The sequence below is a fragment of the Emydura macquarii genome, unplaced genomic scaffold (assembly GCF_026122565.2).
Source record: "Emydura macquarii macquarii isolate MOO-44397 ecotype Brisbane River unplaced genomic scaffold, CSIRO-AGI_Emac_v2 contig_2676, whole genome shotgun sequence".
NCBI lineage: Eukaryota > Metazoa > Chordata > Testudines > Chelidae > Emydura > Emydura macquarii.
Window position 1 is genome coordinate 34,360,277 of NW_027132813.1, and position 27,258 is coordinate 34,387,534.

Here is a 27,258-nt window from a genome sequence, read left to right on the forward strand (position 1 = left end):
TAAGGTAAAATTGCTTCCTCATTACAAGGAAGGGAATGATGTTGATATGTTTTTACGGTCTTTTAAAAAATTGTACAAAACTTATAATTGGTGAGAGAAGGCATGGGCAGCACAGTTCAGACCCTTGCTCAATGGGAAAACCCTAGAGGCCTATGCCAAGTTGGTTGATAATGACTGCCGTGACTATCAAATCATGCAGTGAGCTTTTCTGAGACGGTATGAGGTTGACCCCAGAGACCTGCAGGGTTACATTTAGGTCTCTGAGGAGAGGATCTGATAACTCCTTTCCTGAATCGGCTGTAGAAATGATGAGTTTATTTAACAGGTGGATAGAAGGTGAAGAGACATCTGTATCTGGTTTAAAAAAAAAAAAAGAAGAAGAAGAAATTATCCTGCTGGAGCAGTTTATGGAAATTGTTCTGGAGGATTTTGGAGTCTACTAGAAAGAAAATTCCTTATATTAAAATTTGCAGCCTGTTTAGCAGAGTGATTTATTGCTTTGAATCTACATAGTAGTAAGAAAAGAAATGGGAATCCTCTTCATTTCCACAAAGAGCTGCCCCTTTGTAGGAGTAGTGATTAGGACCAAGTACACATGGCTACCAGAATTCCCTATGTAACTTCAAGAAGATGATAAGAAAAGGAAGAAATATTTCATTACATATGGCTCCGAGTATGAGGGAGGATATCTAATTTGAATAACGAGACCTTTCATCCACCTTACTTCAGTTGTATACAAGCACATTGTAAAGAGGCTTCGAAACACTGAGTTCCAAACAATGTTTGTTAAAAGAGCCTGACTAACAATAAATGGGAGCAGCACAAGTTTTATTTTAACAGAACATGTGTTGGTTTGTCCCTATTATATCATTTTTCTTTTGACAACTCAATGGCTGACCGGGCCTTCTCTTCATTACCTAGGAAGAGTAGATGCAAGGAAATCATTTACCATGTATCATTTTCAATGTCTTTTCTTCTTTAATTGCTCCCTTTACCCCTGTTGGTCAAATTTAAAAAAAAAAAAAAAAAAAATCTCTTGCTCATTTTCTGTTAGGCTTCCTGCTTCTGATATTCTATTGCTCTTCAGATTCCCTTTGAGTCTCCCTAATTTTCATGTTACATTTTACCTACCATATGTTCATGCTCTGTTTTATTTACTTCCGACGAATATGTTTTTGGCTTTAATAACTTCTTGTACATTGGTATGTAATTATACCAGGTGATGGAGGAAGGTGTCTTGCCTTTTCACCTCCTTTTTTATTTTGGACCCCAAATCTCCATCATTTCCTATAAGGCCTCAATGTATGGTTGGTTAGTACATACATCATAATCTCCTCTTTTCCTTGTGAAGGGACATATATGTATCATGCAACAAATCAGCTAAAATAAGATCCCAGGGACTGCACCAATGTAAGCGGGGCAGGGAAGAAAAGCATTTTTGAGCAAAAAAGTAATAGGAAAGTGAAGTATCTTCCCTTTTACTATCAATGTGCCCAAACGCTGTTACAACCAATGTGCACTGCACCTGTGTAGTGAAATCATTTTTTCTGCACATAACCTACCATTCACAACAAAAGCCATTGGCTAAACATAAATGCTAGCTTGTCAGGTATTTCCTGTGTTGGGACTTATGGCTGCACATGAAAGCAGTGTAGAGAGAAAATCAGCAGATCTACCCCCTTAAGCAAGTGGCTGTGGACATAGTCTGGCCTTTATATTCCTCATTAACCTCTAGAACAAACATTTTATGGTGTCTGATTTTTCTGCTAGTACTTAAAACTGTCACTGCAGAATGTAAGATAACAGCAGACAACACTCAGAAAAACTCACTGAGCTCTCGCAATTATCTCAGAAAACCTGGAAAAAGCTCAATAGTATTAGAAAGCTTTCACAGAAGTACAAGTGTAGATCAAGAAAATATAGTGTGAAGCAAAAGGTCATATTTCCACTACTTGTTAAAACAAGTCGCAGGCACGTTGGGATAGTCCATGTATGATGGCATAAGGAATAGTGCTACTGATTCCCTGACACAGTTGTTTATTGGGAGAAAAAATACAAGAGGCTGGCCTGCTAATATGCTGAGACTATATTATGATGAAAAGAAAATTGTTTCTGATGAACTCCAGGATAGTTAGTGCCTTCTTATTAGGCAAACGTACCCCTTAGTGGTACACCCAAACTTGTCTCTGTTTATGACCACATTGACAACTGCTCCTAACAGGCCTGTTCCAGAGGACTTTATTCAGTTTTTTACTCCATTGAAGTCAACGGTAATTTTACCAAAGAAAGAACAGACTGCAAGTTCCAACATACAATGCTCCATATTGATCTACACAGACTTTTGTCTCTCTTTAAAGATAGGTCTGACCTACAATAGTTGTATCCACAACTGGATTCCAAAACAAAAACTTTCCCAAACTATTGGTGTTCAGACCTGGAATTTTTTTCAGCCCGTTAGAGACAGAGGACAGCACTTCAGTTTAAATTCAGTCTGGATCCAGTTTGGAACTTACTGCCCAAAATAGCAATGCCTGTCCTCACCCTGCTCCCTTTGCTTGTATGTCATGTAAATGGCTATAAAAGTGAGATAAATGATTAAGGCTACGGCTACATTGACAGCAGCAAAGTCGCCAACATCAGATCGATTTCTCTGGATCAACTGAGCGGTCAGTGAAGACCCGCTCAGTCGCTCCAGAAATCGACGTACTAAGATCACCTTCACAAGTGGAATAGCACTGCGTCGACGGGAACGCGGTTCCCGTCGGCACAGTGCAGTGAAGATGGCGCACAGAAGAGGAGTAGAGAAGTCGACGGGAGTTACGCAAGTTTTTTGCGTAGCTTGCGTAACTCCTGTCGACTGTCGCCGAATCTCGGAGGTAAATGTAGACAGGGTCTAAGACTTCCTCAGCCAAGTGAAGGTCACAGAGTTTGTACCTTGCAGCTTTCATTTTTTGAGCAGTTGAAATTTTTCAAACATTGAAAATGCAAACAAAATTTTCTCTGAAAAATTTCAAAGCCTTTTTGCAAAAATGGTTCATCCTTATACAACTGGCTCCAGAGATTGCTGGGATCTAAATGTGGACTGGGATCATAAAGCACTTTACAGCCTATAGGTTAAAGGAACTAAAATGCTACTTGGCGCAAAACTGCAATGTGGGAAGCGAATAGTAACATCTCCAGTTGGAGGGAATATTTCCAATAGCAAGTTAGTCCACATTAAAAAAAAGAAAAAAACCTACCCGGAACTACTATAGCTATATATAACTACTTGAGATATAAAAATATGTAGAACTATCATGTGTGCTTACTATCAGTCTACTTGTCTGTTGTATCTCCTTCCCCCTATGTATTTTTTTTTTTTTTTTTTTGGATTAAAAGCTTTTGGGGGGCAGGAGTTTTGCCTTTCTATATATATGTACACAGCTCAATAAAGGGCCTTCTGGCCTTTTCTACAATATAAAGAGTAAATATTAATCATTTTGCATATCAGTTCCCCTTCTTAAACTCAAAACAGTGCTCCTAAAGCATACAAAGTATGGAGATATAGGAAACCGCTGTGAACATCTCAAGATTAAATGTGGCAGTGTACTAATGGAAGCAGGGTCACTTAGATATGTGCAGGAAAGAGCATGACATCCGGGATGCTGAAACCGATTTGAGAAGGGAAGGTAGCCCAGTACTAGTGACAGGCAATCCTTGGAAGAAACAAACAGAAAACAAAAGAAGGAACAGGAACCATAGTGCAGATGTCAGATCATAACAATATTACAAATCCAGCCTGGTAGGTCTCCTACGCATAACATGACTGTGTTTTCACTGCATGAGTGCAATGCAAAATATATAATGGTTTGATGCAAACTGAAGAAACAACAAAGCAACGCTTGTGTTTATTCTGATGAAACCCTTCGATTGTTAATAAAAAAGCACTACCAATAAAACATCTAATAGTATGACATCAAAATAAACAATTAAGCAACCAGAAACATCAAGTGACTTGCAAATAAGCAGGGTGCTTCTCTTGCATTTCTTCACACACACACACTTCCCCTCCCACCCCATTGTGTTGTGCATTTGTTGTATTATTTAGTATCAACACAAACAAGTAAATTCCACTATATTGACCATGCCACTCACTGTCATGTCTGAGCTACAGTGGTGCTACTTGCAGGACATTGTCAATATAACTTCCATCTTTTTACCTTAATTTCACAGATGCACTCTATAGCAAGTCAGAAAGCATACCTTTTTTCTCTCTGAAAATGTTGCCATCTGATTTAATCTTTTGATTTTCTAGCACTGAAGAACAATTACTCTTTGCTACACTGGGCCAGATCCTCTACTTGTGTAAGTAAGCATATCTCTGTTAATTTCAATGAAGCTATGCTGATTTATACCAGCTAAGGATCTGGTCCATTATCTTATTTTCATGGCTGTCTACAATGTCTTTCCAAGATGTCTGTCTTTCAGGAGGGACTTTGCCACCCCACACACCAGTTGGTAAGTAACACTTGAACAAGCAACAACTGAAGATGTCACCCTCTCACCCATTTATACCAGTGACCAATAGTGGGCAGCATTCTTCAAAGTCCTTCTTAGCTGCTGATCCTCTCCACTCATCCATAGATGAAGCAATGGCTTTGATCAATGGTAGCTGCAGTACGGAAGGTGGGAGGATTGATATTTAACAGGTAATAATTTGTGGTGGCGTTCAAGATATTTTCACACAGGCAAGAACACAGAGGAGCAGAGAAGAGACTAAGAGAGATTTACAATGGCTGCGGCCATCTTGGTCAACTGTGAACTGAATCCTGAACCAACCATAGCAGATGTGGACATTTAATGCACAAATGGAAAAATCAAGGACTCTCCGGCATGCAAGTGTGTCTCCCCATGACAGACCATCAAACATATCACCACCTTCTGCCCAATATATAAATATGAAGGAGGCATCATTGTAACAAATGCTGGCATTCCTGATGTAGCCATGTGGCTCAGTCAACTTAAATTGTAGTTGCTGCTCTACACCAGACATACAAAAGATGACAACGACAACAATGGCTAAGAGACAACTGAGTGAGAACATAGATTTCCATTTTCAAGTAAACACTGTGGATGGAGAGGAATCATTAGGGGTGGTGTAAAGGGGTTTCCAGATATCATCCGGGCCCCTCTGATGCAAAGGCTCCTATGTAGCTTTGATTGCAAGTTAAAGCTCTCTTCCCCAACAACCTAATCCCCTTAGGGTAGACCAGTCCATGATAGTGCCAGGGTGTTGCACCTCCCGCTCCTGGGGGGTGAATCAAAACCCTTAGAATAAGAATGGATGGATAGTTAAAATTCACACCTCTCTCAAGGGTCTGATTGTCTCATTATGCTATGCAAGGTTTGCTATTGTGGACTATGGTACAGTCAGAATTGACACATATCCCGGTGGCCCCTCTATTTCTGTTAATTGTGTCATAAATAATTATAATAATTGTGTCATAAATAATTGTGACATAAATAATTAGTCTGTTTTTGGAGTTTTTTTGGAGAAGTACAGACTTCAAAGAGAAACTGCTGAGTTAGAAATGATCTGCAAACTTGACACATTCAAACTGGGTTTAAACAGAGACTTGGAGTGGCTATCTCACTACGGAAGGTAAATTACTTTGCTCACCCATTCTCACCTCCTACTCAATGGTCGTCATTAGGTCTTAAGTACCAGACTCCACCTCACCCATTATTCTCGATGCACTGGGATATGTATAAGATGCCTCTGTGTTACCTATTTTCTGTATTACTGCATCTGAAGAAGAGAGCTGAAGTCTCTCGAAAGCTTATGTCTGCAAATATTAAATTTGTTAGTCTTTAAAGTGCCACGGAACTCTCGTTGGTTTTTGCTATAATTATTTTATTTTGTTTTACTCCAGGCTAAACAACTATATCCCCAGCAACATATTTTTATTAAAAGGAAGCTGTTTATGTATTTTCTTAAGTTTACACAAGGCCATAGAGGATGTGCAGGGAAAGTACATGGCATTTAAGATTTTCATGGTTGGGTTCAGATGTGCCCTTGTGGTTTGGGTGTTCTCATTAAAACTCAGCATTACAAGCACAGAGCTATTGTCATCTTCTTTAACTATCAGGGATTCAGATTTTAATTATCTTCTTCCCTTTTGATCTCATCTTACAAAGTGTGTTGGGATATCTGTTTCAGTAAATAGAAGACAATGCTACATTTAAATGTCTACATGGATTTTATTTTCTTTCGGCCAGTGCTGAAAACTGATATTGCTCAGAGACGGCTTTTGCTAACAGATCCTTTTCTTTCTGAATGTTTCTTACATATTTTCAATATTTTAATGTCATTTTTTTGTGTGCTGAAAGAGGAGAGGCTGTGTGATCTAATGGAGTCAGGAGACCTGGGTTCTATTCCTGGTTCTGCCACTGAATGGTTTTGTGACCTTGGGCATGTCACTTCATCTCCCTGCATCTCTGTTTCCTCTTCCAGCCTTTGCCTATCTGGGTTCTGCTCCTACCAATACTTATCCACATGCTTAAACTTCAAGCACTGGGAGTAGTCCCAGTGACTTAAAGCTAACAAAGTCCAGCATACACTTAACTCTGTTTGGGACAACGGCCTTACACGGTAAGCTCTTGGGGAAGGTATTGTATCGTACCATGTGTTTTCATGGTCCGTAACATTTTGGAGCCCAAATCCAAAGCTTACTGACGTCCATTGAAAGACACCATTTGATTTCAATGGGTTTTGGATTAAACCCTCCATGCATAAACAACAAGCAATCGATTGATCAATCAATCCAAATCTTTTTCTTCTGGGAGATTTCTAGTCATTCTTCAAAAGTTATATTTAAAAACACAAAAAATAGTTTGCAGCAGTCACTCATTTTATATTTATGAGGAATTTGGTGTCCTGTGTGTTGTGTTTTTTTTTTTAAATTATTCATCTCTCTGATTAGATTAACGGGTTCTGGGCAGATCATGATAGTACAGTATAGTTAGCAATGGGTGAATCTCTGAAAGTACAGAGATTCAGTTTAGATAATCATCTCAGAATTTGGATGCCATACTAAAGCTCCCTCCAAACTTGCAGAGTTCCCACCAGTTCCATGCTGACCACTTTCTCATCACATTTCTCATGGGCTCATTATCTATATTGCAAATCTTTCTGGGAGGCTCCTCCATCCATCACCATTGAGGAAAAGGCTCTGCAACCCTTCCTATTCCAGCTGTGAGGATTACGTCCTTGGAGATATGCTGGGGGACTATCCTCCTAACATCAGCAGATGCCCATGAGGACCATCCATGCATGGGTTGAAGAGTGGAAGCAGGCCCAATGAGGGGGTCTTGAACCTCATGGCCAATACTCACTACCAATATGTTCTCCATCAGGATTCCTACTGTCTGAGGCCACCTTGTTAGTAGTTCCCTAGAGTAAATGTTGAAACCACATAACATGCACACGTAAAGCTTCTAGGAGGGGAGAGGAGACAAAACAAATGGAACCTAACAGCAGTTCACTGAAGGCTCTGCTACATGCTCCCAACTCTGGTCCCCCTAGCAGCTCTTCTTCCCTAACTCCAGCGGGTTTGGCACCCCCAAGTATCTGGAAGCAGGGCCAGGAGAGGTGAAGCCAAGGAGCATACGCCACACTGTGCTGGCTTCTACACCCACCAACATCCAGAGCTGCAGGTGGAATCAGCCAATGGGAAAACAACATCATTTGGGAACCATAGAGCTGTAGCCATGGCTGTCAGCCAGGGTTGAGATTCAGTATGCACTGGGCTGGAAATCTCTCCCACCTCCCGCTCATGCATGACACTGAAGAACACGGAGAACAAATGCTAAGTCATGTTTCAACCCCCCACATTCCTTATAATGTGCCTATGTTTTTTTTTTAAAAGTACAGATAACCCTCTGGCCTCTCTCCTTCCACCTTAGGAGCCCATTATGGCTTCAGTTTTCTCCACAATGGAGACAGAACCCAATACACAGAATGCACTTAAGGAACGCAAGTGGTAGCGGCCTATTCTTTTGGAGTAAGGTGATACACATTTTACCAATGCTGTCACTGCTGAATTTCACAGCCCTGATGTGCAGCATGGTGGCAACAATGAAGTCCTAGGTGGCTTAATTTTTTTTTTTAAACAATTTCACACCAAAGAAACAGCTTTCCGAATAATCATTGAATGACCTTAGTGTCTTTAACCTTACTATTTTACTAATAAATACATAGACATGATGCATTATTTCAGGCAGAACGTAGGGGGATTTCTACGCCGACAACTGAATGGCAAAAGGCAAAACACATAGAAGATAAAAGTGAGTAATAAGCAATAGTGTAATCTAGTGGTAAAACCGTAAAAACAGCTTCAACACACTAAACATTCTAATAAACTATGCTAACTTTCAAATCTTGTTATATCTGTGCATACCATATTCTTAGAAAATGTACAAGCCAAAATGCCGTAACTAATCTACAGTAACTGCCTCACCTAAACAATCTTTGAACGTCAAGTTGTGTCTCTACCAAAAATGGTAACCTCCATAAGCCAGTCGGAGAGCACTTCAATCTCCCAGGACACTCTGCAGCTGACTTGAAAGTTGCCATTCTTCAACAAAAAAACTTCAAAAACAGACTTCAGCGAGAAACTGCAGAGGTGGAACTCGTATGCAAACTTGACACAATCAGACTGGGTCTGAATAGGGACTTGGAATGGTTCTCTCATTACAAGAAGTAATTGTCACTGTTCACACAGTCTCCCTTCTAATCAACAATTGTGAATAGGCCTCATCTACCCTAACTGAACTGATTTTGTTAGCACTTGCCCTCCCCATTATTGTTTCTCACCCTTGGATGTATATATATATACCTCCTACCTGTGATTTCCATTTCATGCATCTGATGAAGTGGGTTTCAGCCCACGAAAGCTTATGCCCACAGAAATTTGTTAGTCTTTAAGGTGCTACACAACTCTCATTGTTTTTGCTGTATACAGACTAACACGGCTACCCCTCTGGAACTATATAGGGTGGACTTTTCGAAAGCAATCAACACTGACCTAACTCTCTTCCCACTGAAATCAATTGCAGTTTGACCATTGACTTCCAATGGGTCAGGGTTAGACCAATGGTGAGTGCTTTAAAAAAATCCCACTTGTAGAGGGGACCTCTCTGGTCCTTTCCATCATATGTATGAACAGTAACTCAGGATCAAACTACGCAAAACTAGCTTCAGTTAACATGGGTTTCCATTCTGTATGTTTCACTATACATTTTAGGTTTGGAAACAGCAAGTTCCGCTAGGTTTCAGGCTGAAAGATTCAGAACCACATTTCACTTGGTTACCACCTGAAACAATAAACTGAGCTAGGCTTACTCCAAACTGACTCCTGGCTCATCAAAAGTTTTATGACTGTTGGTCATCCTTTATTTATTTAATTATGTGATACAAGCACATAGAGGAGATAACCTGGGTCCTGGACCCTCTGTCGTCACTTAAAATTAAAGAACAGACATGATCCGTATTCATATCCTGACCAGCTTCACTTGACTACTGCACTACAAAAACAACAGCAGTCTTGCTTAAATCTTCATGTCATCAGTCCAGCCAGTAATTCCCACTATCTCAAACAAGCCCCTACTCATCTCACTCACAATCCTCAAAGGCCTGAGACAGCAAATTCAGGCAATTTGGACCAAGGTGTTACATGACCAGGGCCCACAAAGAGAACACCCTGCTACCAGCCCTCTCTGAAATTCAGGCTGAGTGCCTTCACTGACCACATCTAGGTTAGTACTGCATGAACTGAAAGGCAGGCAGATCCCAGAGTATTCAGGTTGACCTCCAGCCTGATTTTAGTGTTGCCAGATGTCCAGTTTTTGACCAGAATGTCCAATGGAAAAGGGAACCTGGCAGCGTCCCGTCAGCTGTGCAGACTGGACAATAAAAATCCAGTTACTGAGGGGTGGGTAGAGCAGCAGCTGGTGCTCCAGCTACCTGAAGGAGCTGCTTTCTGCTCAGCTGCTGAGTGGAGAGCAGTGGCTGGCTTCCAGACCAGGCTGCAAGAGGTAAGTATTGGCATCCTCACTGTCGTTTGGGGTTGGGGAGATCCTATCTACCCCAACCTCTGCCCCAATTGCCCCAGCTCTGGCCCTGGCCCCTCGCTCCAGGGATCAGCCCACAACGTGCCCAGATTGCCCCGGCCCTGGCTCCTTGCTCCGGGGACTGATCCCTCCCCACTCCAGTCCCTTGGTCTGGGGACTGACTTCCACTGGGCCCTAATTGCCCCAGCCCTGGCCTCTCGCTATGGAGACCGACCCCTCCCTGCCCCAGTCCCTTGCTTCGGGGACCCACCCTCACCATGCCATCACTAGACAGGTAGGCAGGGTCCATGTCAGCTCCTCCCAGCCTGGCTCTGCAAGCAGCAGGTGAGTCCCAGGGAAGAAGGAGCAAGCAATGTAGGGGGGTGTGGAGAGCAAGCAACGAGTGGGGAGGGGTGGAAATGAGCAGGAGCGTAGCCTCAGGGGAATAGATGGGTCGTGGGGTGAAGTGGGACAGGGGTGTTTGGCTTTCAAAAACTGGAGAGTTGGCTACCCTACCTGAGTTTCAGGTTTGCAAAAAACCCAGATGAGTTCACCTATCCTTGGGTGTTGTTATGAACTTTGTACATAGCTGCACTCAGGATTTGCCCTAGTACACTGGATACTGTCAGACTGCTTGCATTAGAGGGAAACATTCTATTTATCCAACACTCAGGCCATAAATAATTGTATGTGGTCCAGAAGGCCCTGATCTTAAACAGGAAATAGCCGCTGTAGTGCACATACAATGCAACAATAAAGAAAGGGAAATGGTTAAGTACTTTTGGAGTTAAATTTTATGGCCAAAAGTAAGTCCTCTGTGGTCTCATTTATTACTGCAAAAAATGATTGGAACTGGGGACCATGGCACTATTACCTGTTACTGCCGATTTATTGAAAATTAGCAATTACATTTATATCTGAGAGATTTCAGGGATTATTTTGTTATAGACTAGAAAACTGATAGATTTACAACTCCAGCAAATCTAGTTGTACCAGCTAATAGAGCAACTGAGAAAATTTAGAGGTTTGTGCTCCTAAAAGAGTTAACCTTTGGATAAAGAAACATTTTTCAAGTAGCATGTGAGAAATTATTGGATCTATAAATTGCTACTGCCATAGCATGAAAAATATTCACTTCACAGGTTTTATTTTGTGTGTGAGAAAAATATAAAAAGCAAAAGTTAGTGCAAAAAATTGCACTATTACTCAGCTGCCTGCTGTAATTACTTCCAAATAATATTAATTACTAAACTATTTTAACTGCACATTCTCTTTGTTAGCCTGGTGGCGCATATTGGCATCATTTGCCTGACTAGCCATAAGTATATTTTCAATTTATAAAATTCATTATTACAGTATTGACTTGAAAATGCTTGATCTAACTTTGGTTTTGATTTTTGTCTACTCACTCAACGCCTTAAATCGAATCAGACATTCAACAGCATTAAAATAATTCCAGATCTTTAAAAAAAACATGAAATCAAATTTCCCTAACTGTGAAATAGGTTTGTGTAATTTACAAAGCACAAAAAATTGTTCTGCCTGCCTCCAAAGCTTCTGATAACCCCTAAAAAAGTGCATCTACCCTATTGCACAGCTGGTTTGGAAGGGATTTCCCTTTCCCTTCCCAAATACCTGAATTATGAAATAATAAAATACTTGGCCACTTCAGGAAGCAGGATAGTGGACATGATGGGACTGATGGTTTGATCATCATCTCAAATACTATTTTGATTTTGTTTTTTAGGCAAACAAACTAGCCTAGTGTCTTTCTCTGTCCAGTCACTGTTTTATTCTGGTGACAGCCTCTTAAAAACAATTTCTATAGTTGTTTAGCCACCTTTATAGGCTAATTTTCTTGCCTTAGCCCCACTGTTCTGTATTCATGCTTAGATATATGAAGTAGATTAACTTAACCATAACCATGATCTTCTTTCCAAAGAAAACTTCTCCTGGACCATTCCCTTCCTCCCACCCATTTGCCTTTTTCATTTGGAGAATTTTGGTTCATTATATTGCAGCTGTTCCAATGGAAGCTGGTACGCCTATCATCCATCTGCTAAAACTACTCTCTATTTTGAGAAAGTCTCATAATATCAAGAATGCCGGAGGTCAGAGTAAAAGGAAGCAGACAATAGAAGCATTTGGTCATAGCTGGAGTAAAATGTAGGGGAACTTGAAATGAACCATATAGTCAGGAGTCAAATTGGGGGTAGAGGAGGAGGGAAAGATGGTGGTATTTCTTCAGGCACCTCCCACAAAATAAGCTCTATTCATGTGAGCCACCAAAATGAAATGCTGCCCATAGTAGATTATGAAGATGCTTAAAATATGAGGTGTGCTTTCTGAACCCAGTTGGCTCCTTGAGCTTGGCTCCCCATCAGTGGGGCTTATGCTCATGGATTTTTCTATGCTCCTTGATTTGCGGGAGGAGGGGAGCAATGGTACCTCCCAATTGCTATCCACTTTTGACACCAACATGAGATGCTTCTCATTGTAAATTGTGCAGATATATGATCGCCATTCTCCTTTCTTACACAAGGAATGAAACAGTTAATAAATACTGATATTTACATGATCATCTCAGGGCATGAGAGTTAACACCTCACTGAGATGAAGAGAGCACTTCACACTTCTGAGAGCTATTGTTCAAACTCCTTCCAGACCCACCTAGGTATCTCCACATCAGTTACATAGTTCAAATTATTGAGGTTTCTTCGCAATCATAACAGCTAAAGACTTTCATTAAAAACACAAGCAAGCTAAGATTCTAAAGGTGGAGGGGAAAGTGACTAAAATAGTTGCTGAGACACTGTTCCAACACTTACTAGTAAAATCCAAACCCTTCATTTAATAACAAGCAAGAGGAATTTAAGAAACTACTACATTTTAGGGCCTGATAACATAGGTTCCTGAGCACCATCTACTGCCAGCTGCAGTCAGGGATTGCTCAGCATCTCACAAGATGAGGTCTTTATGTTTTAAACAATTCACTGCAAAAAGCTTTTTATTTAAAAAAAAAAAAAAAAGGTTTTTTTAAAATGTAACTATTTTTACTGAGTAAAAAATTTAATGGAATCATTTTTGTTAGTGAGAATGGCTTTCGGAACTGTAAGAGGTGCACTTGTTATAAGACCCAAAAGGTCATTTCTTGTTTAAAAAAGCAGTGCTTTCACGATACAGAATGTTCAAGGCCAGGGTTCCAAATATTGTGCTTTTCATGACAACGTTGATTTTACTTATTTGACTTTCTAACCAATGTGCGTTTGCATGGACAGAATTTGGAAGAGATCCAACTGTTGGAAACTGAAGTTGGAAAAATCTCAAATTGGGAATAAGATACAAGTTTTTAATAATGAGGGTAATTAACCACTGGAGCATCTTAGCAAGGGAAATGGTAGTCTTATGGTCACTTGGATTCCTTAAGTCATAATTGGATGTCTTTCTAAAAGATATGCTCTAGTTTAACCATGTTATTCAGCTTCTGAGTGTTCATGTATATAAAAGTTCCCTTTCACTGCAGGAATTACTCGGTGAGGTTCTCTGGCCTTTGTTATACAGGAGGTCAGACTAGATGACCATATGGGCCCTATAATTGATGAATATATGAAAATGTTACAGTAAAACAATTACTGGAAAATCTAAAATAGCTCTCAATCCTCGTCTGTGACCTCCTGAAGTCCCAAGATTTCACAATATTCAGAATGTTGCTGCCCGGCTTCTCAGCCTCCCCCAAAAAATACAACCACTTCACTCTCAAACACCCTTTGAGCAACTCCACCAGCATCCCACCCATTTCAGAATCCAATTCCAAACTACCTTCTTTGAAAACCCTTTATGCACTGCTCCAGTTGGTTTTACAGACATTCTCTGCTCATTTATGGAGCGACCCTGTGAGGTGCCAAGCAACCTTCACTTTCCATTGACTTCAGTAGGAATTTGAGAGTGCTCAGTAGCTCTTAAGATGATCCTAATATATACTTGCACTCTACCCCATCTCACAGTATCACCACTATAAGGAAGAGACTTTCTCCTCTGCATCACAGGTCATCTAGAACAGCTTTATTTTACTGGTTTCTTTCCATCGTATAACTCTCCATCATTTTTCAAAAACCCATTCATAGATTCCAAGACCAGAAGGGACCATTGTGATCATCTAGTCTGACCTCCTACATAAAACCCAGGCTACAGAACTTCCTTGTATTGAATATTCATCTTTCCCCCTTTCCCTTTTAGTTTCTTCCGTCCCTATTACTCCGTAACTGTCATATGCTGTTATATACAAGATATTTTTTCATGTGATGTTTCATCTTAAAATCAGTTTATTAGATTTATCCTTGAAAGATAAAACCATTTGGAGCCTAGCTCTTTTACTCCTTTAAGAAAAAAAACCATTGACTTCAAAGGAGAGATTTCCTAGCCTTAGGAAAAGAGGACCAGACCCTTTGATCATTTTTTTTCTAACTTCAGTGATCAATCATTTGAATAATATTAGCAAATGAAACAAGAAACTCATGAGTTTAGACCTCCTAACACTGAAAGACTGAGTCTGCTACTGATATAATATTTGGCCATAATTAGGGCTTTACTAAAATAAACCTCCAGCTGAAAGCCTGCTATACAAATGTGTCTGTTCAGACTGAGAATGGTAGGTGACAAATGACAAACCTGGACTGAAATTTGCTCAGTCATATAAATACCTGCTTGAAGCAAAGTCCAAGAAACGTCTTTTTCTCATTCAAATTCACAACATGAAAGTCAATTTCGGTTTGTTTTTTAACTCAGATGAAGCTGGTTTTGTGAGGCCATTATATCCTGCCCCATCAACTTTTCTGGAGGTTATTTCAAGTGACAGCCTCAGATGGAGCAATTGTGAGTTTGGTCTTCATTTTTAGATGAAAACATGTTGAAATTTGTGACAGATGCATTAGGGATTTGGTGATGCACAATGTGCAGTAAATAATGCAATGCTGCTGACGCTACTGCTGAAGCTATCAAAGATCAACTGTTCACAGAGACTTACAACTACGGAATAATGAGAATACTGAAATGAGGGAGTGAACCAGCAGCAAGGAAGCATGCTCACCTCCCACTAACTTCAATGGGAAATGAGGGCACTTGACATCTCACAGGATCAGACACAAACATAGGATGAATCCCTGAGATTCCAAGGGCTTGTCTAAATGAACAATTAGTTCGCAGCAAGCTGGGGTGTGAATCTACCCATGCTACACTGCCGCAGACTAACGACCTGTGTGGACCCTGCTGGTGTACATTAACAGTTTGTTAAAGCATTCTAATCTAGTTCTTTTTGAAGCAGGACTAGATCAAAGCACATTAACAAACTGTTAATGTACATCAGCAGCGCCCACAGGGACAGTTAGTCGGTGGCAGGCAAGTGTGGGGTAGATTCACATCCCGTCTTGCTGCAAACTAATTGTTCATGTAGACAAGCCCCAAGGTGGACTGAGATTTCTTAATAGAAACATCATGCACAAACAGTGAAAAAGGAAAGGAAGATCTTGTAGTTAAAGCATTGGACTAGGAGTCAGGAGCTATACGTGTTGTTCCCAGTTCTGCCACAGATTCCAGTTTGATTTTGAGCAAGTCACTTAATTTCTGTGTGCCTCACTTTCCCATCAGTAAAGTGGGAAGGTCTGTCTGGTCTTTCTAGATCAGCAGTTCTCTTTTTAATGGGATCGCCAGGGCCGGCATTAGACTCACTGGAGCCCAGGATAGAAAGCTGAAGCCCAAGCCTCATTACCTAGGGCTCAAGCCAACTCCCAAGGGCTTCAGCCCCTATCAGCGGGACTCAGGCTTCCCAGCTGTAGGCTGCTGTGTGGGACTGAAACCCAAGCAATTTAGCTTCATGGGGCCCCCTGTGGCATGGGGCCCTGGGCAATTGCCCTGCTTGCTACCCCCTAACACCACCAGCCCCAATTCTAGAGTCAGGGCACTGGGGTCATGTAGTAATTTTTGTTGTAAGAAGGGGGGGGGGGCCGCAGTGCAATGAAGTTTGAGAACGGCTAATCTAGGTTATGGGACTCCAAACTCAGTTGAAGCCATTAGTTGTTACCATAATATAAATAAATAATAATAATATAGTAGGATTACGCTGGAAGATGTTTCTTTCTCTAAATGTCACATGGTGATTTTGGAGGATAAGTAGCTTAGTACTTTAACTTGTGACAATGGAGACTCTATTGCAAACCAAGGAATTGTGGGACATTACCTTAATTTTGCCATCTCTTCTCAAATCTCCTGTCTGATTCAGTGGGAGGTCTGTGCTAGGAAGAAGATCAGATGTGTCAGCACTCCTAAATGCAACATATGATGAGCTAAATGTACACACAAACTAGTTGCAAGATAGAACAGCCCTTGTGTCTCATATGGATATACATCTTCCATCTTAATATATGGCACCTAAACCTTGCACCCTGTGCAGCGGATTGTGAGGTTGTTAACACTGGAGCAGTCATGCAAAACGAAGTATTGAAATGACTGCAGTGACTAGAGATCTGACCAAAATAATCTGATATCTCTCTGGCAAAGCTCTCACTGAAGCAGTTGGGCCTTCTTCCAAACTCAGCTACAAAACTCCATTGATTTCACTGTAGCTATTTCAGATTTACATTAGTGTTACAGAGATCAGAACCTGGTCCATTGATTTCAATAGGGATTTTGCCTGAATTGGGAGAATAGGATTGGGCCCCTGGTTAGTAAAAATGATATTAAGTATCACCTGGCTATTTATTACAATTTTCTCTCTTAATTTCAAAAACTATATTAGTGGAATGACATTTTTAAAAGCCCTCAGAATTATGTTAAGGACTTGGAAGTCTTTAAAATTTCAGATGTAAAGGTCTGAAAATGAAAAAGATGTTGAACTAGAGAAAGAATTCACAGTTCATTTCAGACAAGTATTGACCCTTTGCTACAAGAGAATGTCAACAGCTATGAATCCTTCGGGCCGCATCTTGCTCCCCTTGGAGTCAACGTGAGTTTTGCCACTGGCATTAGGAGAAGCAAGCTCTCTATCTGTTAATCCCTAACAAAAAAACACCACCACCTGAATCATTCTCCCCTTTCACAATCAATAAAGCAAAAGCAAAGAAAGTACATCAGGATTATTCTGTGTTTCAGTCACATTATTGTAGATCTGATTCTGTAATGTGAGTAGAGATAATCTCTGTTTGACCAGTGTTTCACCTGTTGTATGGAGAGCTTTTGATAGATGAGTAAAAGGGCCAGGGACCACTTGATAGCAACAAATATGATAATCGATATTACACTAACAGCAGCCAAAATTGGTAGGCTTTTCTGCAGACCTGTACAGCCTTGGCATGACTAAGCCAGGAGGGGAGGGGAGCCCCTTTCTCAACCTTTGCCTGACCCTGCAGCCCTTTCCTGATGCTCTGGTGATGTGCTGGGATCTGTGTTTCAGGAAAAGACCAATAAGTTTATTTATGCACGCCCTCTGGGAGATGTTTGTCCGGCCTCAAGATATGCAGATTATGTAGAAACACCTCTAGTTAATTAAGTACTCTGGCAACCTTAGGCTAGCTTTTGAAAATTTCCCCCCTTTTTCTTGACATGTTATTGTCTACTAACAAGGATAAATGGGTGGAAGGGGAAGGCTTGGACTCTTTGGGATCTCTTCTTGGACACAGCTTCTGGATCCTCCAATGACTGCTGGAAAGCCGTTGCTGTTTCCACTCGAAAGCCGCCCCAGACTTCAGTAATCATTGAGGGTTGGGGTGTTTTACTAACCTCTTGCAGATGTGTGCAAGTACTTGAGCCTAAGTAAAGTGTAGCTTTAAAGTAAGAACACTCTCATGTTGTGCTTGAGCCCAAGTAAAAGGATAGTTTTGTAGTAAAAGCATTTGTGTTATACTGTTTCTACCAGTCCATCTATTGACTGGACAGCCGTGTCTCCATTTGGCTTAATTTTCTGATACCACCTCGACAAAGTAAAGTTACCATAAGCTTTGGGTTGGCAGAACCCCGGGTAACACTGTTACAGACTGAGTTTAAAAAGGACCCATCTTTTTATTTGTATTTTTAGTAGTAAATTTTATATATTAGGGCCATCATATCACAGCTGGGAACCCCTTCTCAGTGGAGTGATAGGCAAGGGGCGGGTGAAGGAAAGCATCACCCAGCGCCACCACGCACACAGACACCCCAGTCTCTGTGGTCAACGTGGGCAGAATCTGTGACCTCAGCTTCAAAATTCTAGGTGACAGGGGGCTAAGGCTGTCTGGTGGCAGGAGCTGGCCTGACCCACATGGCCAGAGGGGACCTGCAGTCAGCTTGTGTTAATGGTGGAGGGGCTACACTTTGAAAAATAAATTAGCAAAAACCAGCCTTCTAATTCTGCATGAAAAAGTGCATCAGATTAACAGTTGGTGTAAAGCAGCACAGCACAGTTGAAGTCAACAGCACTACACCAATTTGCACCTGCTGAGGATCTGGCCCATCAAGCAGTTCTCAATATGTGTATTTCATTTGCAGCTGGAACTATTCTGGCCTAGGCAAATACCTGAATTTGGAATATACTGTGTCAATAGTCCTGGAGCTACTCACGTGTAATATGAGCATTATCTGACTTAATAATCTGACTGCTTGAATTTGCTACCCTTCAAGTTCAAAGGAAAATCATTGCATATAGATGGCTACACATCACCACTTAATATCAGTACAGCATCTGTGCAGGAAAACTTCAGGAGTACGTATGAAGGGCTCTGTTTCTCTTTTTGAGAGTCTGAAGCCTTTCTTGTCAAACTGAAAATCCACTTTTTGTAAAATTCTTGTAGTAAGCAATGATGATGACTTACTCCATGACTTTTATTTATTTTTACTAATTGTCCTCATCAAAATTCAGTAATTAAGTTATTTTGGGGTACAGCGCTACTTATTTGATAAGCAATAAATAACGGGACAGCTAAGCAGCATTAAAGGAAACAGAACTTTATTAAACTTGCTGAGAGGCCAGTATTACATGCTGAGGCTCTGCCATTTATATAGTAGCCACCCAAACTTTGCTGCCATTCCTGAACCTCTGGTCCATCAGCAATCTAGGTCACTCCTGAAACCTGACCCTTGTCCTCCTGTTCCATTCATAATACTACGTCACTTACTACATTACTCAGTACAGGGCTTGATCCAATGCCCATTGAATTCAATGACAAAGCTCCCATGACTTTAAAGGTTTAGGATCAGGATCAGGATCAGGATCAGGGTCTGTGAATGGGTATAGCAGAATCTGGCTCTATGTCTTTTTTATTGATTAGTATTTTATTTAGGTAGAAATAAAAAGAATCTTAACCATTTGATGCCACAAAAAGGTCCTATTGCCAAATCCTTGCTCCTTATTCTTCCTTTGATCAATCATCATTGCATATCACTCAGGCTTATTTTTCCAAAAACACAGGAAGTTTTCTATGTTTAAGGCTGCTGTACTGCAGAGTGACCTTTTCATGAACTCAGACTTTTATAAATCTCTTGTTTAGTACTTGTGTCACAAAGATTACTCACTGCTCTCTGTGATATATAGTGATGATACTGTTTCACCTGCACCATGATGGAATTTCACCATGTTTTTCTATATACTTCAAGCATCTGGGCTACTGTTCCCTGTTTATGGATGGCACAGACTATGATGTCTATGATAAGTTATGTTCTCCCTGCAGCCACTTTTGTATGTTCTCAAGGTTTAAAAATTTCATATACAGATATATGGCTAATTTGTTGCCCATCCACTTTTGGAAATATCTGTTATTTAATATTGCTGTCTTTCTCTCCATCTCTTCATCCTCTTTCCCTTCTGAATAGTGCAATCTCCATTGTCAAGACAGAATAATTTTACATGTAAATTAGTTGTTCGGTTTATATATAGGCTTCATCTATTGGTATGTAGCTACTTACCGTGATTAAATGTCCATGAAAGCCACTGGATTGACAGTTCTGGAGACCGAAAGGTTCTAGTTATCCACAGGTACTGAATAATAGTAACAGTTCAAGCTTCTCCATATGTCATATCTGCCTCAACACTTTCCTGGATGCACCACCCTACAAGGGAGAGGAAAGCTCAATTTCCATTCACATTTAATCCTTAGCATCTCAAAAAAAATGCTAACTTCTGCCAGCTGTTATGCTGGTCTTTGTGATATAACATGTCTGTCTGGAGGTGGACTAACACCATAAACTCTGTTGGCGTGCTATTGGTCAGGACTATATGAAATCAGCAACTCGGAAGTAAAAGACTTCAGACCAGATATTGATTCTTCCTATGGCTACTTTGTGCTGCATTGATGGTTGAAACCTAGACTTAATGCTGGATTAACCAGACACAAGAGAATCTGTAGCACAGGGAAATCATTAGATTGTGTAAAGCCACCGTAGCTGGTCATTCAACGTGTCACACCAGCCCTCAGACTGCTGTACCTTATGCCACCCAGCGATGAGAGAGTAACGGTAGCATAAAGTCCTCTATCTGACAGAAGCACAGCTTGGACATGGCCCAGAGTCAGAACCTATATAACTTTCCAGTTCCTATTAGCGTTTTTATTTTAGGATATGAAATGTAAGGGTGGGATTGTCAAAAAAAAAAAGCTCAACATTGACTGAGCTCTGCTCCCTTTAACTCCATGGAAAATTAACTGAAATTCAGTAACTGCAACCAGATAGATGGTGACCTGCATGAATTTTAAAACAATCTTATAGAGACAAGGTGGATGAGGTAATACCTTTTATTGGACCAACTTCTGTTGGTGAGAGAGAGAGAAGCTTTCAAGCTTACACAGAGTTCTTCTTCAGGAAAGCTTGTTTTTCTCACCAACAGGGGTTACCTCACCCCCCTTGTCTCTCTAACATTTTGTCTCCCTAACATCACTGTATAAATCAATCTTATGATACTTAGTGCACTTTAATATATGTAAAATGAAGGAAATCTGTAGGAATTATAGAAACTAATCCTGTGAGAGGATCGACTGTTTAAAGTCGATCAACTAAACTGAGAACATCTAGTTCTAACTTCAGATGTTGCATTCACATACAAATATTTTTCCTTGTATCTCATTGTGATAGAGCCTTCTGTGGTTGTGTGGCCTAGTGGCTAGATTGCTGGTCTTTCACTTTGTAAGGCCAGAGGGAGAACCAGACCTTCCTTTTCACCGAGTCCCAGCAAGGGATGGGTCTCCCTCTCAGTGTGGGGGGAGGGGTCAGGTTTGGCTGCACTGCCTGACAGATTGCTAAATTCATCCCTTCGGGCAGGCAGTCAGAGAGCTCCTGCCTCCTCGCCAGTCAGCCCCCAACTGAACCAAGCTCCCTTCTTTTCTCCTCCCCTTCAGGCCCGGCACTGGCTGCAGATATAGCAGGATGGGCTAGCTGAACCCAAAGGTTTTCTTTTAAACCTGCTGTGCCAAACGTTAGTTCCTCTGCTCCCTCACACTCAAAGGATGTTTAACAATGATGACACAATATATCCCAGTTATAATGACTCAGAACTTCAAGCTTAATTTAGAGGGAAGTATTTTCATCTAATGCTAGAAGTACCATTGGCTTAGAGAATTATACAGTAGTGATTTAAGAAATAAGAGGGAGGAAGCAAAAGGGGGGCTAAAATCTGTGTGTAAATCAGAATTGTGTCAAGGAGGTTTAGAAAGGCAAGAGTATTTCACTGGGAGAGGTACAATCTTCAACTGCAAGTCAACTGAAAGTTAATGGGGACATTGCTAAAGATCAGACAGATGGCTACTATACTTTTAATGAACATTTTATTAATGTCACCTTTAAATTAGGATCAGATGATAATGTAATGCAAAAAGCTTCCTCCCTGGAACACTTCAGGGTGGATGGTAGAGCAGAATTTAATTTTAGAAGTACTACAGGTCAAATTTAAGTTAAAAATTATGGTTTGAAACGTAATAAATCTAATGACCAATGAAAAGAATACTAAACTACGGAGATGTGCATGCCATTTAGAAAACCACAGATATTTAAGGATGGCATATTTCTCTTGTCCTGGAAACAAGCAATTGTATTGCCAGTCCATAGAGAGAGAAATGGAAAGAAACACTTTTAGATCTATTCTCATCAGTCATTGCTAAAATTATGGAGATAATGCCAGAAGTTCATAATATGGAGCAACTTTCTAAGCTTGGGCATCTAAAATCTTATTTAGGCATCTAAATAAGTGTCCTAATTTTCAGGGTTCTGAGCCTCAACATGTGCCATAAAAGTCATTTACAATTTATTGTTGATGCCACTTGAGTGATAGCTATGGTACCCTTTACACCGACTTCATTGGGCACTGGGTCCCTAATGAACTTTGTAACCATAGAGTACTGGGGAAACTCTTACTTTGAAAAGCTGTTGCTGTATGCCCCCTCTGCTTCTAGAAGCATTGTGCTTCTCTGAATCAAAGCACTACCAGGAACTCCTCCTAGTGGGATGATGCATCTTCACATCACTCCTACTGCTGGCTGTGGCTTTAAATCACAATATAGCACTCAGGACCAATTTTTCACACCTGGGGGTCTATGCACTAATTCCATATTTAATCATTCAAGTAAGAATCCTGGTTTAAGGCATGTCAGATCAGTATCTCTGAAAATCTGGTCACTTATTCCTCCAATTTCAGAATTCACAACCTGACAGAGAGGCAAACATTGGTTGTTATATATATTTTGCTACAAATATTTCACCCAATGCTAATAATCTGTTCTGGCAAACAATGATAAGGGCATTTCAAATGGACTCTCATACATTTATATGTAGCTTATTTTGCTTCGCCATATATTCCTTAGTTTGAGAACTGATATTAGATTACATGGCTGCTACCTATGCACAGGTGGAGCTCAAATTGTTTACATTTGAGACAGTGTTTCCTAGGGTAGGAAAAAACTCAATATATAAAACCTGGACTCACAAGTACTGTGATGAAAAAGCAGCAATGTCAAACTAATTTTTCCCAGGTATAATTATGAGACAAAACGCTACCATTTTGGGGTTGCACCAGTTCTAAATCAAGGAAGAATTTGGATGAGGTATGTTCACTATATGACATTTTCTGTCTATCCAGCAACATATGCTCTATTATAGTAAGTGAAGCATTAGGATGCACTAAGCCTGTAAGGACAGTTCAAGAACAGGGCAGAATCTCTAAGTAGGTAGCAACCATCAAGAAGAATTTGCTACATTGAAATGAGGTCCAAGCACAGAGTAGAATGCATCAGCATTCAGAATGGAATAAGATCATCTTAAGAAACTAAATGCAAACCATTAGCTTTACATCATTATGCAAAGGAATGGAACATAAGTGATCATGAAATGATAGCGTTCATGATTCTAAGGAATGGTAGGAGGGAAAACAGCACAATAAAAATAATGGATTTCAAGAAGGCAGACTTTAGCAAAACCAGGGAGTTGGTAGGTAAGATCCCATGGGAAGCAAGTCTAAGGGGAAAAACAGATCAAGAGAGTTGGCAGTTTTTCAAAGAGACATTATCAAGGGAACAAGAGCAAACTATCCTACAGCGTAGGGAAGATAAGAAGTATGGCAAGAATCCACTCTGGCTTAACCAGGAGATCTTCAATTAACTGAAATTAAAAAAAAAGCGTCTTAAAAAAGTGGAAACTAGGTTAAATTACAAAGGATGAATATAAACAAATAACAAAAGTATGGAGGGACAAAATTAGAAAGAGAAAGGCACAAAATCAGATTAAACTAACTAGAGACAGAGGGTAACAAGAAAACATTCTACAAATAAATTAGAAGCAAGAGAAGACTAAGGACAGGCTAGGTCTGTTACTCAATGAGAGAGGAAAAACAACAGTAAATGTGGAAATGGCAGAAGTACTAAATGACTTTTTTCTTTCAATTTTTACCAAAAATTTTAGTAGCAATTGGACATCTAACTTAATGAATGCCAGTGAAAAATGATGTAGGATCAGAGGCTAAAATAGGGAAAAAACAAGTTAAAATTACTTAGGGTATGTCTTCACTTTGGGTACCCTTCACTTAGGGTATGTCAGGTTGATCTATTCGGATCAATAGAGAAGTCAGTGAAGACACGCTCAATCGAGAAGCTGATGCATTTAAACCACCCCCTCAAGCGGTGTAGTGCTGCGTCGACGGGAACGCATTTTCCATCAGCACAGCGCAGTGAAGACGAGTTACAAAGTCGACGGGAGTTAAGCAAGCTACTCTGTGTAGCCTGTGTAACTCCCGGACACTGCCGCCGAATTTCAAGGTAAGTGTAGACATGGCCTTAGACAAGTTAGAGGTCTTCAAGTCACCAGGGCCTGAATACTCAAGGAGCTAACTGAAATGATATCTGAGCCATCAGCGATTACCTTTGAAAAGTCATGGAAGATAGGAGAAATCCCAGAGGACTGGAAAAAGGCAAATATAGTACAATCTATAAAAAGGGGAATAAGAACAACCCAGGGGATTATACACCAGTCATCTTAACTTCAGTACTCAGAAAGATAATGGAGCAAATAATTAAACAATCAATTTGCAGACACCTAGAGGAAAATAAGGTGATAAGTAACAGTCAGCGTGGATTTATCAAGAACAAATTGTGTCAAACCAACCTTGTGGCTTTCTTTGAAAGGGTAACAAGCCTTGTGAAAGGGGGGGGGGGGGATGTGGTAGATGTGGTATATCTTTACTTTAATAAGGCTTTTGATGTTGTCTTGCATGACATTCTCATAAACAAACTAAGGAAAAAATCAATTTAGATGGAGCTACTATAAGGTATATAACTGGTTGGAAAACTGTTTCCAAGGGTTTCCAGAGAGTAGTTATCAGTGGTTCACAGTCAAACTGGAAGGCATATCAAAAACCCCAAACATCATTCTGGGAGGTATTAGCAGGAGAGTTGTAAGCAAGACACTAGAATTAATTCTTCCACTCTGCTCCATGTTGATTAGGCCTCAGCTAGGGTATAGTGTCCAGTTCTGGGCACCACATTTCAGGAAAGATATAGATAAATTGAAGAAAGTCCAGAGAAGAGCAACAAAAGTGATTGAAGATCTAGAAAACATGACCTATGAGGGAAGATTGAAAAAATTGGGTTTGTTTAGTCTAGAGAAGAGAAGACTGAGGTGGGACATGATAACAGTTTTCAAGTACATAAAAGGTTAATACAAGGAGGAAGGAGAAAAATTGTTCTCCTTAACCTCTGAGGATAGGACAAGAGGCAATGGGCTTAAATTGCAGCAAGGGTGGTTTAGGTTGGACATTAGGAAAAACTTCCTAACTGTCAGGGTAGTTAAGTACTGGAATAAATTGCTTAGTGAGGTTGTGGGATCTCAGTCATTGGAGATTTTTAAGAGTATGTTGGACAGACACCTGTCAGGCATGGTCTAGATAATTCTTGGTCCTGCCTTGAGTGCAGGGGACTGGAATAGAAGTAGTAGAATGTTGTGTGTTTATGCAGACAAGCAAGAAATTGTCCAGTTTCTGCTGATGCCTCAATATAGACTTATTAGTTTAAGGCATATTTAAGTGTTGTACAAAACATTCTGCTAGTCCATTTGTAGCAGGATAGTAGGAGCAGAGTGTATGTGCTAAATTCCATTTGCAGCTAGGAACCTCTGACATTTTTCAGAACAGAATTGATGTCCATTGTCACTCACCAACTGTAACAGTAAACCGAACTGGCTAAAACAAGTTACAAACATGATCAATGGTCTTGGTAACTGCAGAATTCATTCTGAAAACTTCTGGCCATTTTGAATGGGCATCAGCTATGCCCAAAAACATAACATTCTAAATGTCCAGCAAAATCCATGTGAATACATGTTCAAGGAGTCTGAGGCCACAACTAAGTGTGTAGACAAGCTGGGCCAGGATCATGCAGAATTTGCTGACAGTACTTCATTTGGCCAGAGATTGACAAATATATTGAGAGCTAAGCAACCAGACAAGAATATGGTCTTTATCTGTACAATGCAAAATTATTTTTGTGAAGAGCTTCCAAAACCTGAGACTGAAGTAATTTTGGAATGATCACCTGCATTCCTCATAAGAAATTCACATTGATGAGACACGAATTGTGTAAACTGGGGATTCTTTGATCCAACACTGTAGATTGTAGAACTATTCCCTTTACAGGAAATACAGTCTCCCTAAATACAAGAGACTGATCCTGAACCAAGATGAGTATCTACAACAGGCCCTCTCAGGATCAGGCCATAAATCCAACAGAAGAGGAGAAGCTGGCTTGCTCCAGCTTAACTGATGTACAGATCTCCAATTTGAGGATAGTTGGCTAGTGTACACCCTGATATAATCCTAACTGGGATTCAGGTCAATTTAGTTGCATACAATGTGTACTCTAGCGATCAGGGTATCATAATCAAACATTCTTTTTATTAAGGGACCCTTTTTATGTTGCTGAGAATTTGCAAATGAGCATCTGTACAAACCAGTCTGTTTCTGAAGGGCTAAAGTTCATCCACATATGTTTAAGACTAGTCCAGAGACTCCTTTAGTGTGCTTATAGAGACCTGCAGCTGGGTTGCTAAGGTGCAGACAAGGGCAGAATTTGGCCTGATATATTTAGATTATTCATTTTCTTCTTCCTAAATTAGTATACATAAGGCCAGATTTCCCAAAGAGTCCAGCTCCCATTTAGGCACCTAAATAAAATGTCCAGGTTTTCAAAAGTGCTCAGCATCCAGCAGCTTCTATTGTTTTCTCCAGTGGAAGATGCCCCTTGCTGAGTGCTTTTGAAATCCAGCCACTTCATTCAGATGCCTAGACAAGAGCTGAATTCTTTTGAAAATCTGCCCTCAGTTATGGTTCTGGGCATCTCAGCTTGTACTGTACCCTAAATACAGGAGATGGATCCTGATCCATGCTGAGTATCTACAACAGGCCCTCTCAGGATCAGACCATAAATTACTTTAATTTGTTGTCTTTAATAGACAGCTCTTTGATAAATTGGGTCGGTCATCAGGATTATTGACTAAAATTTCTGTAAATTCTGGTTTTAAGCAATGTCTTCTTAGGGCTTACTTTGATTATCTTTTCCCAGCTTTTGTTTAAACCCCCTAAAAGCGAAAGCAAATATGGATTAGAAAATGGAAAAAACACAAAGAAGCTAGGAAGCACAAAGAAAGAGGATACAGATCAATAACTCACATAGCCAAGCA

At 40.4% G+C, this 27,258-nt stretch overlaps 1 long non-coding RNA gene across 1 annotated transcript; it reads right to left on the minus strand.

Moving 5' to 3' along the window:
• Nucleotides 1–811: 811 nt before the first annotated feature.
• Nucleotides 812–20,117, minus strand: LOC137164561 (uncharacterized). Its single transcript, XR_010923112.1, has 3 exons — nucleotides 20,017–20,117; nucleotides 16,322–16,371; nucleotides 812–917 (listed from the first exon to the last, which is right to left on the minus strand). It is a non-coding gene; the product is annotated as an uncharacterized lncRNA (long non-coding RNA).
• Nucleotides 20,118–27,258: the final 7,141 nt, after the last annotated feature.